The following is a 17,058-nucleotide window of genomic DNA, read 5'->3' on the forward strand; positions in this document are numbered from 1 at the left end:
TGAATCATTTGCTGTTGCTATCAACACTTTCCTCAGTAAGAAACATTAAGATTTACATTGAAACTACATTTCTTTCTAGGCCATGTAAATGATTTATGGATGCCCACAATACAACATGGTGCTTTCTTCAGAAAATTATTTTCCTAAAGAGAAATCTTTTAATGTTTGCATTTTAACTGCTTGCTACTGTTGTAAGTACTCAATAAGCATAATTTACATGGATAGATAATAATATTTCTTAGGTCTAATTTAAGAAATGCTGTGAATCTGGTGAAGTGGCTAAGGAAACCTCTGCCAAGCATGTCTGAAGACTTCCATTCAGTCCCTAGATGGAAAGAGAAAACTGACTTCACCAAGTTCATCATTGCCGCGCGCGCGCGCGCGCGCGCGCGCACACACACACACACACACACACACACAGTAATACTAATATAAATAAACATATTTATAACGCCTAATTCATTTTCTATAAAATATGGCATTTTTTTAAAAATCAGAGACTAAGGTGATGGTTGTCTTCTTATGCCAATAAATGGCCCTGAGAAGACTTAATTCTATTTATTTATCTTTGTTTTGTTGAGACATGGTTTCTCATTATATGATCCGGCCCGACTCACAATGTCTTGCCCCACACATGCTGAGCCCCGGTACATGGTACAATTCTGCATTGCCGCCTCTGGTATTTGATGCGCAGAGTTAGTGTGCTCAAAGACAACACATCACAGGATTCTGAGATAGTAGCTTTCCGAAATTGAGCAGATTAAACATTTTACTTGATTTGGATTTTAAATAATTTTAACTTTGTACACAAATGCAGAACCTGCCGCCGAGATTCTCTCAGAGGACATCGTGAGTGCTTTTTATTCCCAGATGAAAAGTGCTCAGACTTCATGAACAAAGACTCCACGTCTTAAAAGTTGTGCAGCTCAATGAATCCAAGGATGTTCCTACCACACAGAACAAGAGCGCGCTTATTTCCTCTCCTGCTGCTCATCGCCCCTACACAGGAGGGGTCAAAGTACCAGCCCTTTTCAGAGGAGAATTCCACATGGCCCGAGGACCTCATAAGTTGAGTATGCATTTAGTCAATATTGACTCTTCTGTAGAAGATCTTATGAGCAAAGCAGGGAGAAGCACCTGTTAAACCAGTTGCTTCAGCATTCCCCAAATAGATGTGGCGGCCCCTGGTACAAATCCACTGTCCCCCTCCCCGCCCCCGCCCCTTTATCCTCCGATAGTGCCCACGTCAGACAGTTTCCCACGGGCCTCCCTGTGGAGGCCCCCGCACAGACTTTCTCTGTGAGCTGAAAAGCCAGTCTTCCCCCAGAGTCTGCACCCTCGCTGTATTTTATCTTTATGCAGTGTTTTCCTATGATAATACACAACCCGAGGGAATGTGTGTTTGTAGGGTCCCAGATCGCATTCACTCAGAGGCCGCTCTGTATGTCAGATGTTAAAAGAAGCCAAGCAGCTTCAAGTCGAGGCTGGGAATTGTTAGTATCAGCACCATTTAACCAGTATTTTTCTCTCCACTAACAGTCCATGGCAATAAATATCTCCTTTGAAGTTGGAGGATTTAAGTGAGGGTTTCTTCTTTCCGGCAGCTGGAGGCAACTGTCTCGTTGTGGGAACAGAAAGTGACCTTCCGAGCTCTGGGACCACAGGTACTGCAGTAGGACTTCACACAGCAGGTCTGAGAGCAGCCTTCAGGCTGAAAGGCATTGCTCCGAGCCTGGCTTCTGGGCTCGGACTCCACAGACACTGTGGCAATAGCTGATTTAGTAGTATGAACTCTGTCCTAACTTTTAACCTGGGCTACAAATCCCTGCCAGCCGGTCTCATCTACCGAGGCCTGTCTATCACAGGTCCGCTTGCCTGCATACCGTTCATGTCCTGACTGCCGGGTCTGCTGTGCGTCTCTCTTACCCGCTCGCGGTCTGTTCGTGGCACAAGGAGGTTCAGATAAACGCCTGACCCTGGCGTCAGTTACTCCCTAGACTGCAGACACTTCCCAGGCCACCTTTCCTTTCCAGCACTGATCTCCCAATCTTGCTGAAGTATGAGACTAGCACAGTCTTCAGGACCCACCCGTTAAACAGCCGTCTCTCCGTGTGCAAGGGGGCAGCGGGCTGCTCCTACCGCAGGGTGATTCTCTCTGTGTGCCAATATTGCCTGTTCGCCTTTCAACACCAGTAATGGAAAACCCAGACTCAGACGGCTCTGCTTTCACCCTCTCTAGGATCATTGCCTGTAAAGAAGGGATTTCTCTGGCCTGTCCTCTGAACGTGTCCTGCCCCCGTCCCCATTTCCTCTTGGTTGTTTCTTTGTGTCAGTTTCAAGATAGACCTTTTCCTGGTTGTTTTCTGGAGTCCAAAGTCTTACTTTAGTTTTGTTTTGGTTTTGTGTTTGCTTTTTTGAGGTAGGGTTTCTCTGTTGTCTTACTCTAGTTTTAATCTAAGCTACAAGTGGCTAACTCGATAGAAGCCAATTCCAGACCAGGAGATGAATTATGTCTCCAGTTTGTTTTGGTTATATGTAAATGAGAGTTTTGTTTTTTCTTTTTTCTACAGACGTTGACATCTAAGTGGGTCTCGTGGACCATAAACTGAGAAGCTCTACTTAACTCAGTAGTAGAAAAAAAGAGAACAACCTAATTGGTAGGCAACAAAGTCAATGAGACTATTGAAGATGTGAGGCTGTGGGAGGCAATGCGAGGGAGTGAAACTAGAAACAGAAATGAGAAAGAAACGCAGTTGTTAGCACAGTTGTTTAAATTGACGTCTATGACCCGCAGGCTAGGGATTGGAGGCTTTATCCACAAAAAAGGAAAAACTAGTAGTTGGGGGGGGGACACTACTGGCTTTCTAATCCTGGGACCCCCACATTGGAGTTTTGGATCCGTAAGAGTCTCTTGGATTTAAGACAAGATATGCAGAGTATGATGAACTCAAGTGGTTTAAGACTGTTAGCAGTTGTTCAGTTTTTGAGTGTGTATCACTAGCTTAGTGAGTGTGGGTACCACTCTTGATAGCATGGAATGGATGTGTTTGTTTTAAAAAGCCTTCTTTGCCTACAGCCCATGTTTGTATTCTTATTTACCTATGCCCATGTTATGTCTCTGAAGGTTTTGTGATTTATAGAGCGAACGCTATTTTATCAGTATGCCTTTTAATGAGAATGCTGCCATGTAGTTCATTTATTCCGGGACTTCAAACTTTATCTCTTCTATAGGACAGCTGATATATAAAGTACATTAATGGAGCAACAATTATCATTTAAAACTCATTATTGGCACTGGTTGGAAGCAATGTAGGAAACACATTATAAACGCATTCGTGTGTCCCTTATACTGTCTTATCTTGTGCTGTTATCTCAAAAAACACTTCTCCAAATTTAACAAGGAAAACTTCATTGCTAATTAGATTTAGAAAACAGTCCGAAAGCTAATGGAAACATAAATGTAGGATGAGGGTATAATTAGTTCAAAACTACCCCTGAAATCTTTACTGCTTCTGTATAAAATACGAGTTCAACTTTTTTTTTTAAGTAATTTTTGAAGAATGGATTTACATAATAGTGAGTAAAAGGTAATTCGTAGCAAAAAAAGAAGGATGGCCTTATCTGTGTGGAAAGCTGAGGCGCCACGCCCATTACCCATGATTTTAAGGTTTCAGTCAGTACTGTACACGGGGCTTTGGAAATGGTTGTTGCTGTACATCGACAGAAGATGTCGCTGTTGTCATTTTCCAACATGATGCTGAGTCAGAGTGGGCTGGGCTCAACGATGCAGACATTTCTTCCCCCAATTAACGCAGGAAGACTGCCTTTGGAGAATCGGTCCTGAAAGTCATTTTGAATTCGAAATGAAGTCTAGGTTCCAATTTTTTGCACCTCTGCTATAAAGTACTCTTCCTCGTGGCCCAAGTCCTTGTGTGTGTAATGATTTCCTTTTGAATGATTTCAGTGCTTTTGCGGGCTCAAGAGAACAAAGTCTTACATAGACGACGCTGAGAAAAATCATCTCTTTGTGATTAGGCTAATAAGCCTCCTTATTTGGTTTTGATACACATTGCACGTCTCCTGTAGCCTTATGTGTGTGGCGTGGCGGTGATCATGTATGCTAGAGACAACTCGGTTTTCACTGGGATGACTACCCGTGTTTACATTTTATTACAAATTGTTGAAATTACCTATCACCAGCTCTTTTGTCAATCGTAAATCCATTTGCGACAACGTTTGATCCCAAAACAAACAAAGAAACAGCAACAGCAGCAACAACAAAAACTTAGTTCGCTACTTTCACCTGTGATGAATGCCTCTATTGTCTGCTTTGAGACGAGGCATCCATTAGCCGCTGATGGATTAGGAGCCTGAAAAGGTGGTGGATGTGAGGGACGCAAATGTATTTCTAGAGGTTTCTCTAATGTTCTTTCTCAGGAACAATGAAGTATCAAAATCCCCTCTTGCGGTTTTGGTTTTTGGTCCGATTGAAGTTTATCAGGCTAGAGTTTTCATTCTTCTTCGATTTTTGGGGGTGCTAACTTGCCTTCTTAGGTTTGGGAGTATGAAACAATGGTGGATAAGAAGGAAATTTGGGGACCGCCCATAGGAAATGGCCTGTTTGATTGGCAGTTCTGCTTCTGTCCACTAAGCAAATCGACAGCTGTCATTGAATTCTGCCCTGATTAAGTGAATGGGATTTTCTCTCATTTATTTGGCTGCCTTTCATCATAGTCTTCCTGTTCTAGTTGTAAGAGGACAAAGAGTAGACCCCACGATTCCCCTGCTCACTATGTTCTGTATGTTGATAAGACCAGAATAAATGAATGGTTCAAAATAACTGATGTGTCCATTGCATATTTGACTAGAATGATAGAAAATAAGGTGGAACGTGCTTGGTAGGAACAGTCAAAGAAGTCCTGTGTGTTTGTCTAGATGTCTCTGCCACCTGGGAGGTTTTGCTGCATCAAGACCAAATGAGAGTAATTCTTTCTATTTACAGTTGTTATTAGAGGCCAAAGAGCTGTTGCTGAGTGACTCAGCATTAGTGGTAATCAGTTATTCAGACAAAACCATCCCTAATTTCTAATTCAATTTAAGTCAGTTCAGCTTGACTTTTGCCTTTTAGTATCGGCACAGCCTTCTCTCTCTCTCTCTCTCTCTCTCTCTCTCTCTCTCTCTCTCTCTTTCTTTTTTTTTTGTATTTTTGGTTTTTTGGTTTTTCGAGTTAGGGTTTCTCTATAGCTTTGGAGCCTGTCCTGGAACTAGTTCTGTAGACCAGGCTGGCCTCGAACTCACAGAGATCTGCCTGCCTCTGCCTACCGAGTGCTGGAATTAAAGGCATGTGCCACCACTGCCCGACTGCCTTTTCTTTCTTTAAATTTTTTTTAAAATTTATTTTTAGGTATTGATGTTTTGCCTGCGTGGTTGTCTGTATGAGGGTGTCAGCTGTCCAGAACTGGAGTTGCAGACAGCTGTGACCTGCCATGTGGATTCTGAGAACTGAACCTGGGTCCTTTGGAAGGGCAGTCAGTGTTCTTAACTGTTGAGCTGTCTCTCCAGGCCCTGCATAGCTTTTGAACTCTTTGGATGTTCTGGTGTTGTATTGTAAGTCAAGTAGGACCTGTCGGTCCATGTGTGGTCCTTGGACTTAAGGACACACTTACTTATTCCTATTTTTGCCCCACGGTGTTTTATACAGGCCAGTGTACTGCAGAGAAAATCATTTATTAAAGCTTTAAACAGGACAGATGGCTATATCATAAGCCTGAAAACTGGCTCTTCAAAATTTAATCTGTCAGGGGCTTGCTTCCCAGTCAATCTGTCATAAAGCAGAACATTGATTCTCCTTCACCCTCTCTGAGAACCAGAAAGTTCACTTAAAATCATTAGTTCTTTCTTTTGGGTTTACATGCCTTTCTTTAAACAGTACCTAAAGACATTTGATACAAAGTAATATTTATTGTATAACTTGAAATTTCATCAAGAGATGTAAAAAGTAGTTGAGAAGTACAAATGTATTTGCATTGTATAAAGGACACAGTGTATATGGTCATGTGTCAACTGCATAATTTAATGTAGAAAGTATGATCAACCTCCAGGCCACTTTAGACAATCCTGTGATTTCTTTCAGACATTTGAGATATAAATTCTTATAATTTAAGTGTTTTCTTTGAGAATTTCTCTGTTGGAAGATCATCTGTGGTTGTAGAAACATGAGAGATGGTGGGGCTTTTAAAAGTTACAATCTACTTGGATTGGTATGTATAATGAAATAAAGGATTGTTTGTTTTCTTTTTCAAAAATAAACACAATAAAAAAGAAATAAAAAAGTTACCGTCAGTGTAAGATAACTAGAAAGATGGGCCCTTCCGTTCTCCAGCTTCCTGCCTCACTATGCGATCTCTCAGTGTAAAAGCAGTCCCACCATGATGGCGTCAACCTTAATGTGACCTAGCCAAGGTGTCTTCATCAGAGGTTGAGCTGAAGGGAACGTGAATTCATCTCCTTCACATCTCCAAACCGGAACTTTCTTTTTTAGTTTCTGGCACCCATTATTTCACTACAGCGAAATAAAATGAATCACACAAATCCAGCTAACCTCAGGCTTAACTCTCCGTTTCTTCTGCCTGTATTTGATTTTAAAACTGCGACACTATGGGGAATGTTTGGGGCCTGCCTCAGTTTATCCAACTGGATCCTTTACTCCATGTATGTGCTTCTCCTCTTCCACTGCATGGTATCCAGGCTCCAGCGGAGGCTTCTGTCTCCAGCAATTCCGCTCTTTCCCCTTTTTGCATCGCCAGTCTTGTTTAGCGCTTTGTGTTGCTCTCCCAGCCTTTATGTCATCATTAGGCAGCTAAGAACCAGAACTTCCTACATCAGTCGGCCGTTCTTTTACTTTGACCCTTTGCTCTTTTATCCAAGCCCAGTTGAGAACTTCTTTCCTGTCCACGAAGAAGGTGAAAAGTAAATCCAAAAAATGAAAGGTTCACCATTTGGCCCAGGTTTTCTGTCTTTTCCATTGAGATCCCTCTTCTTGGTAACGCCAGCCTTCAGTGTTCAAAGTGCATATGAAAGAATGAGAATAAAGGCGGTTGGCTTGTCGCTTGGTACCGCCCCAGTTCTAACAAAGTGCAAAGAAGTCTATAAGGAAAGAGCGGAAGGCACTCGTAAAAATCCTTACAATAATGCTACCAAGGATATTCCCTACCTTTTAAAAAGTCAGCTGAGTTGCAGAATATAGAAAGACACACAGTTTCAAATTAGAGAGTAGCATGGCTGTGGTATGAATTCAGTGTTGATTTTCTCTTTTCTCACCAAGAAATTAGTAAACATTTTAGGCACAAATGCAGGGTCATAGATGAGTTGGTTTTCACCTAAGTGTGTGTCATCCTCATCCAGTTCTGCCTGCCTGGCTTCTGCAGACTGTGTCGGTCCATAGTTAGCTTCATTCACACTGTTCCTGACAGAACGGACCTTTCCTTGGGTCAGTGCTGATACAATACCGATGCCATTTTCTGCCTGGCGTTCTTAGTCTAGGACATGACTTCTCAACCTTGGTACTGTTGAAGCATTGGGCCAGGTCTTCCTTCGTCATACTGGACTGTCTTGGGTATTGGAGCAGCATCCTTGAGAGCTATCCCCAACACTCCAGAGACATTTTTTCCAATCATGCCAACTGACATGTCTCTGGAAATGGCTAAATATTCACTGGAGGGCAAAGTTGCTGTCCTCCACTGGCAATACTGCATATACATTTTAATATGGTGCTTCACTTTTCTAGATTGATTTCTATTTCTTTGATAATCCCTTGTGCTCAGGATTTTTGACTTCTTTTAAGACAGTAGCCTGTAGAATTATGAAAATAGAATGAAACATAGGAGTAAACAATTATTTTAATAATAAAGAAGTGATAATGACTTAACATTTTGACAAGGTGATAAATCCAAATGTCACAAGAACTGGAAAGAAACAATAATATTGTTATGAACTTGCTATTTAATAATACTAATTTTTACTAACATTCTGCCCATTTTTATGATCTCATTTTATGATTAGTTCTTTACATTGCTTTTTACCTTAATTTGAAAAGTTTTTTTTTTGTGTGTGTGTGAGTGCGTATGTGTATGTGTGTGAGATGTGTGCTGGTGCCCATGGGGAAGGGAAGAGAATCTCAGACCCCTGGACCTGGAGTTGCAGGCAGTTCTGAGCCTGCCACCATGGGTGCTGCAAACAAAGCTTAGGTCCTTTACAAAAACAGTATACACTCTTAACTGGTGAGTCAATGTCTCCCACCTCTTAAAATTAATTTTTATAAGCAGAATGAGCAAGCTAGGATATCTCAATAATGTTTATACTGACACTCCTTTACTATTAATTGTGAAGAGTCCATCTCCACTGCATTCTGGTCGTGCAGAGGTCTAACATGTGACAATGAGTAAGACGTGGCTTCAAGTGCAGATGCCTTTCCAACTCACCATGGTTCATAGGAAACATGGCTTCCTGAAGAGATACTCCAGTGGACTCCACTTCCTATGGTTCCCATAAAAAAGTGATACAACACAAAGAGGGAGTACTTGCAATGAAAGTTCCATGCTCTTCTGACTGGAGCACATGGTAGTCTCGAATCATCAGACATGAAAATGGGGTCCTTTGTTCACAGTCTTGATTGATGCAAGAATTACCCACAGGCTAGTTTTGGGGGTTCACACATTTCCATCCCTTTTCCATATGGAAAGCCTGTACTCTCTCTCTCTCATTGTGGTGCTGTCCTAAGTCAGCAAGGGGACCTAGGTAGAGAGGAAGCCACAGCTGCTGCTGGCAAGCTGACAGGATGGTAAAAGGGGGGGCATTGGAGTGGAATAGAGATGACTTAGTTCACAATAGTTAAAAATACAGCCCAGGAGGCTCTAGAGAGATGCCTCAGTAGCTAAGAATGCACACTTCTCTTGTAGAAGACCAGGCTTGGGTCCCAGGACCTACATGGTGGCTCACAACTGCCTGCACCTCCAGCTCCAGGAGATGTGACATCATCTTTTATCCTACATAGACACTTCTCAATCTCATGTTGCACATAAACTTATTCAAGAGCATGTGCATATGTGTGTGCATGAACCCAAAATAAATAATAAACATTAATTATTAAAATGAATACATTCCTAGGGGTTCTGCTAGTGTACTGGGGATGAAGTGCAAATGAGGGGCTCTAAACTGCTTTATTAATGTAAAACAAACACAATTTTAATGATTGCAGAGGAAGATGATGAGGGATGTAGAAGGCTGAGGTAGAAGAGTTTTGTTGAGTCAAAGAAAGCAAGCGGAAAAGTCAAGAGTTCTTTTTTAAAAAATAGGAGGAAAATTTTTGTTGTTACTACATAAGTCAACATTTATAACTTAAAATTAATATGAGATTCCTTAAAAGGCCTACAGAAAAACATACTATTTTGTAGACTTTAGACCACAGAAGGTATATTATACTGGATTAAGATCATCTTTATTCTATTTATTTGTTCTGGAATGTCAGCATATATGGTTTGGCTTATTTTCCCCCACAGCAGAAAGTCCTTGAGAATCCTCTATGTCACTGAGAGTTCTTCATCCCTTTCTTCCACAGCTGAGTAGCATTTCACTGAACACACAAGAACAGTCTCTTCATTCATCTCACAAGTACTAGGCATTTGCAGTTGGGTGTTATAACTAGACCCACCACAAACACAGCAGGTGCATACTGCTAAACCTTTCTATTTCCCTCGAGTTGCTCTCCAGGTGAAGTTAGCGCAAAGCACATGCTTGAGTGAATGGCACAGCCTCACTGTTAATGCTTCTATAGCTCCATTTCCTTGTCGGTAGAATGGAGACTACATGGCAAATCAGTTGAAGTCATGTGAAGCGGATAGCACAATGCTGGTACACAGTCAACAGACAATCTATGAATGACCATTGGATGGTACACAGTCAACAGACAATCTATGAATGACCATTGGATGGTACACAGTCAACAGACAATCTATGAATGACTATTGGAGTCTGAGGGCATCTTATAGGAGGGACAAAGACTAGCATTCCACCGCTTATGGTTGCTTCATACATGCAGGACAAACAGTAATGTTTTACTTCCAGCCCTACTCATGGACTTCTATCTAATTGAACAAGGTCTCCAGCCACAGCGCCTGCCCCAGTGCACCTGATCTTTATGTCAAATGTCATCAGGTGCTTGCTTGGCATCTTTCAGGAAATTCATAGTTAATCTGAAATATTTTCCTTCTGTATAGGTGGAGAAAGTGCTGTGTCTTATAATATCTTTACTGTAAATTTATCCGTATTGTTTCCTATTGTATTTGTATTTTGAGGTTTTTCTGTTGATAGGCATATTGTTCAAGCATCATATGAAACTTGATCCTTGAATTGAACTGAGTGAAAACTGAGCGAGCTGCATATAGTAACTTGCATATAGAAAAAGCATTCTCTCACTCTCTGTCTTCTGCCTTCCCTCCCTTCCAGTGTTCTTGCAGGTGTGTCTGCATGTGCACGTGTGTGTGTGTGTGTGTGTGTGTGTGTGTGTGTGCAGGGGTACACTTTGCATTCAGAACAGGAAGTTGACCATTTTTCCTCAGTCAAATCATTCTGTCATGAAGACTTTTTCCTTTTTGTACAACCTAGTTGGTTTTTGTGGGGATAAGTTGATGAAGATCTTTTTAGCTGCTCTGTGAGATTTATGTGGTTTTGGAGTTTGTTGCACAGCCCCGACAGCCGGGGGAGGAAATGGAAGTGTAATTGCACACTCAGACACGAAATGGGCAAGGGCCATGTTGCAGCTAGAGTTTTCAGAGCTGGATTGCTGTGGAACATAAAATGCCCAGAGCTCTAGGTCTGCCTCACCTGGTAATGGCACTGCGTGAATGGAGATTGTTATGGTATTGAAAAGGATTGGATTGACAGGGAGACCAAGGAGTTACTATGATACAGAAAGAAAGAACCTTGCTTTTTTTTTTAAGAGCCTGAAAATTCATTTCTCTTAGCAAGAATCGAGACACTGCATAAACTAGCCCCAAGAGGTTGCTAGGATGCAGGAAGTCAGCAAAAATATTCCTAGCTTCTGAGAGTCAGGGTGTTTGTATTTTTTCTTTTTAAAAACATAGGTAGAAAAGGAAGTTGTTGGGCCCCACTCTGCCACAGCACATGCTATAACTGAATATTTACATGAAGCAACATTTCACACAGGTTAGGTTCTTATTGTCTTAGACATGTAATGAAATGCATATAGAATTAAACTAGCTATCTAAATTAGAACTAAACCTAGCTAGTTTTGACAACTAGTTATTGATAACATACCAATAACCTTGGTGTAATCTTTTTCTTGGGACTTTGTTGAGGTATATTTGACAAATAAAGCCATATATATTTAGATATACAGCTTAATGTTTGGCGTAGGTGTCCACAGAGTCTATAATGGCAGGATTTTCTTCCCTTATAAGGTTGAAGTTTATGCTATTGTAAACATACATATATATGTATGCAGAGAGTAGACACACATATACCCATTATATATTTAAGTCTTATATTTATAGGTTGGTACTTCATTCTAATATCATACCTAGCAATCATGATTTATATGTCAATGAATACTGGAACATATCACCATTGAACATTGATAGGGATATTTATGAAACTTTAAAAAAGTAGTTGATTTGGAGAAAGCCACATGATAGTAATATACTGAGTTTCTTTATTATCACATTTAAGTGTGGTCAAATTTTGTAAGTGGACAGGAGAAGTATATGGGTATACTAATCTGGTTTCTCTTAGAGTTAAGTTCTTTTAATTTTAACTTTAATTTCTTTTAGTTAAAATAATCAATGCATTTTGAATCTCACTTATATTAATTATTCTCATATCTATTCCTACTATTTTTGTGTGATACAGGGTTAAAATGGCTGGAATTATGTATATATATGTATATATAATTGCTGATATATATATATGTGTATATATATATATACACACACACATATATATATATATATTCACAATAGCTCAGGAGTTAGGCTGGTCTAGCATCTGGGTTGTTATTGACGTGTATTTGATCTTTTGTCCCTCATACTCCTTGGACTGATGTTTTGGCTTTATGACCCACATAGCGTCAATACAGGCTTCATTAAAAACAATAAATACTGTACACTGAAAATAAGACTCAAATCACTAATTGACTTATTTCAAGTTTTAAATAGTTACTTTGAAGTCTGTAAGTCACACTGCTCAAGCAGTCAAACAAAATGTGTTGTGTTTCCTTGGGAGCAAAAGGACATTATAGCTTTGGAAACACAAGGGAGAACGTGGAAATGAAGCTGGAAGGAGTGATGGTCCTTGGGGTGGTGTGAAAAATCAAGAGGTGCTGGAGCTCATTTGTCATAGAGAAGGAGTTATAAAATTCTCTAAGATTCATACAGATTCATTTAAAGTTGATAGATTTAGTGGGTAAATTCCAATGATTTAATGTTGAAAAACATCTCATGTGATAACTGAACCTTCAGCACTTTCTGTTTTACTTGATTGGTCCAATGCCAAAGTTTTTATTAGATTCTAATTCAAATGGGCCATAAAGTCCTTTGTGGAAATGGTACAATGGTGACTTGGAGAGGCACTCACAAGTCTTATCAGTCATTCATATTTAAGTAATTGCCCATGCCTGCCCACAGGATTTCTATTTGCCAAACTGCATCCTATTAGACAATTTTCTCATATCTCTATGGCTGGTTGAAGGCTAAATGTAAGGTTTTCTTTCAAATGGTTTGGTTGATTGAATTGCTGAGCCTACTTCTTTACTCTTTCTGTGGCCTCTTGGCAGGTAATTTGGCATCAAGGCCAGATGACCCAGCCTACAGCTGATTTCAGCTGACTCACATATGTAGACGCCACAAATAAATGTTCACTGTCTGTCCCAAGGTTTGGAGTAGTCAATAAAAGTCTCCATTTTCCTTCTTGCAGCAACTGCTGACTAATAAACCATGCAAGATGTTCTGATTGTTTAGTGAGAACGCTTGCTTCATTTTGCTAATAAACAAAGCAATGAGACATCAGTTGAGTAAGTGATTTTCCTGAGGTTAGAGGCAGCCTCAGAAAACGATCGGAGACAGCAGAGACAGCTTATGTCCACATTATCTGAAGCCAGACATTTAGATCAGGTTTCAAACCATAAACATCTTGGCTGTTTGCTGCAAAAATTCTGTAAAGCAATTTTTCTAGGCAAACAGTTTGCTCAACTGGGCAAACACCTATCTAGTCAGAATATCAGAACACCGGTTTACTTACCTAAACAAATAGCTCAGTTGGTACAGTGTTAATTAGTTTATTGGAACTTGCTTTAAGGCCTTCTCCCTTCCCATCTTAAACCACTAAGATGTTAACTTTGACAGTTCTAGCTAGTTCCCTCTTCAAAGACCCGCCCAGAACCCCTTGAGCACACTCTCTGAACGTCTCCAGATATTCCTGCCTTTGATACATCACAGAGATTGCCAATCTGAGATTCTCTCCTGCTAAAGTAAATTTAATGTATTCAGCTGGACCAACAGGGCTTTTTTTAAATGGTCCTTGTGCAATATTTGACAGTTGATGTACATTAGAATTATTCTGTTGAGCACTGAATACATATATTAGTGAGACCAGGAGAAAAGTTAGATGGGGTTGTATTGGCCGCCCGTTCTCTTTGTTCAAGCAGGAACTCACACATTGATCTGCGCATCAAGCTGTCATCTATGTCGAAAAGGGGCCAAAGAGATCACTTTTAAACTTTCCAAGTCTAAAAGTCTATGGTTCTAAGATTCTGAAGTTTCAAAGAAACATTGATTTCTGAAACAGTTCATTGTTTTGTTTGGTTTTGATCTCTTGCTAGAATTACACACACTGAAATAATATATGAGTATGAATATATTATTTTTCTTTCATTTATGTTTAATATTGCCCTTACAAGCACTGGAAGTTTTTTTTTTAATATTTAAAAAAACTGTTTGAGATTATAATTACATTATTTCTCCTTTCTCTTTCCTCCCTCCAGCAAAGAAAATTTCCATGATGAGGGGAGAGGACTGGACTCATCTGTCGGTATTAGGACAAATATTTAGAGTGTAGTTAAGAATTATGCTGGTTTAGTAAAGTGGTGATTATAGATTCTTCTCCACAATCTATGACTTCACCAACACTGGGTGGTGTACTGGTTTCCAGTGCCAGAAATGTTTACCAATACAGAAAAGTAGAGAAAAGGATAAATAGCAATACACATGTCTGAAAGTCATAAGGAATCATACTCTTAACTGTGTCTCTAAAATAGACATGCACTATGCATAAATCGGCATGCAAAGGTACATAGTTTGAATGAAAATTCCCCAACTGGGTTACCAGCACTCTCCACAGGAGCTATAGGACATCTAACAAAACAACAACAACAACAACAACAACAACAACAACAACAACAACAACAAAAGTCCCAACACCCGGCATGGGAAGCCTTCTTTTGAGTTGTTAGTGTTGCACACGAGACTCACTAAAGTGTTACAGGTTAATCCTGTTATCCCTGGCTGCTCCAGAGTTAAACCCCTGTTGCTGCAGACACCATGGACTTTGCATATAGAACCCAGAAGCCCTGACTTGGAACTGGCCTAAAAGTTTCCTCCCTGAGGACTAGCTTCCATGGTCTAGAAGGCACCCTGCAAAGTTTCAAAGCAGGGAAGCAGTCAACAGTCCTACCCAGGTATGATGGCTATGAACCAAAACCAGATTTTTTTGTTGCTGTTTTGGCTTTTGCTCTTTGAGTTCTCACTGTGGAGCCCAAGAACGTCCTGAGATTGGTGATCATGACTCAGCCTCCCGAGTGCTGAAACTGTGGTTGTGTATGCCACAATGGCTAGTATATCTTTTAGAAAACGTTGTTTTCCCTGATATATGAGTTGGTTTATATGAAGAATCTGAGCCTAAAATCACCAAACACTTTAGGTCAACTGTGTTCTATTCAATCGATAGCTTTTTATTCACTTCGAATTAATAGCCAACTAATATTGACTACCCTGTAGAGAAGTTCTTTTTGGCCTTGGGAGGGAATCTAACAACGCTTGCTGTGGAAGGGGTGGTGTTTAACTTGGACATCTATTTCACTCGGTATTTCCCCAGAAGTTATGCAGGCCCACTGAATTTAGGATTTGAATATGTCCTCTATAGATTAGAAACAACAAAATAGAATCCAGGCCAATGGTCCACACAGGTGTGCTGATGGACGCAGAATAAGAGAGAAGAGCTATCTGCTATGGTACAAGCCACAGGCTCACTGAGAGCTGCTTTGTGGTCATGAAGTACAAACTCTGGGTCCCTCTTCCCTTCCCTGCTGCCACTGTCTCTAAAGGTTATCATTTGAATAGAATAGAATTGTCATAGAAATAATGTTTTGATGTTTTAGACTAGGGTTCTTAATATAAACCAGTTGATAGATTTAACTCTCACCAAGCTAAATCTCCAGCCCTCTAGTTATTTTTTTAGGATAAATTTATCATGTCATATGTTTTCAAAATCTATCCAAAATAATAACTTATTAAAAACATTCTAGATAGGTGGGATTAAAGACAAAACCCTTAGTTTTCGAATGTTCTTTAACATTCCCGATTTGTTTACTTCTAGTTTTATTCTATTACTTATTTCAATTTTAATGTTTAATATTTCATAAACAACATTTTAACAATGGCAAGATTAAAACTTTGCCTCATTTTCAATCTTATTTTTACTTTATTCCTCCCTTCCACTTTTTTTTGAATCATCACTTCAGATATACCAGCATGGTTTTGCATATGGCTCCCCGAGCAAAGGTCGGTCTGCTCTAAATAGCAAAATACTGCAGGTTTGATTTAGTCTATTTTTGATGTACAAGTAAATTAAATTGAAAGCATTTTTTTTAAAATTCTTTTCAACAGAAACCTTTCATTTCTGATAAATAAGATATAGACTGATTATACCTTGTGCTCCCATGTAATGATCCCACACTCGTAGGGAAAAACAGTCTGGGTTCTGTGTATGGCGGTCTCCTTACAAAGTCACTTTGAAGGAAGGTGTCGACTTCTTTCAATATTTTTGGCAGCTGAACTGTAATATCTTCCATATGGGAAATAACTAGCGTGTTTGAGCAACTTATAAAAAGCTTTGAAATTGTGAGATCTAAAACTTTTCATTGCTTAACTTAGCACCATGAAGATGAATATAGAAATGAATGGAGAGGTGAAGGAAAAATTGCACCTTCAGACACATGGTAGATGAAATAGATGAGGAAAGAAAGAGATTACATTTTCAAATTTGCAAATGGAAACTTGCTAGTGCAATAATGATGGTTGTGGGAGAAACGTGCCCGTCAGAAACACGTGTAGATAGGTTTCTGACATAATACCCATTTTCTTCTTGATGACTTCCAGTTAACTTTTTCTGGGAAAAGATTGATTTTTTGAATTTGTTATGATCATTAACTATTTTCTGACAGCTAACTAATAACAGTAGTACCCTACAGGCACTGGAGCCGGACTGCATAATATACTGCAGATTAGTTTGAAAGCAAATATAGTCTGAGATACATGAAACAATATAATACATTTTATAAACTAGCCATGAATCCCTCATTTTTTTTCTGGTGACACTCTACTACACCTATTAAAAATACATATTTTGTCCTTTTAAGACAAATTGTGTTGTGTTCACACATTATTTAAACATTAGATTGATATTAAGTAGGAAAAATACACTGTTGAGAATTTTATAATCATAAAGGTTAATGGGAATTTCTTACGTTGTCAGAAATTTTAAATTATTTATTAACCTCCTTTTAGTCTTGTAACTCAGACCCCTAATGTAATGCTTTGTTCCCTCTCCTTGCTTTGGTACTCTTTATCCTGTCAATTTTATGTCTACATTAACAGAAGAGTAGTTTATTCTTGAATAAAATTTTTTTAACTTGCCCTTCATGTGTTTTATTTTTCAGGTTATTATTATTATTAATAAAAATTTTACCTTCTCCCCTCTTCCCATTTCCTT

The sequence above is a fragment of the Myodes glareolus genome, chromosome 1, assembly GCF_982192425.1.
Source record: "Myodes glareolus chromosome 1, mMyoGla1.1, whole genome shotgun sequence".
NCBI classification, from domain to species: domain Eukaryota; kingdom Metazoa; phylum Chordata; class Mammalia; order Rodentia; family Cricetidae; genus Myodes; species Myodes glareolus.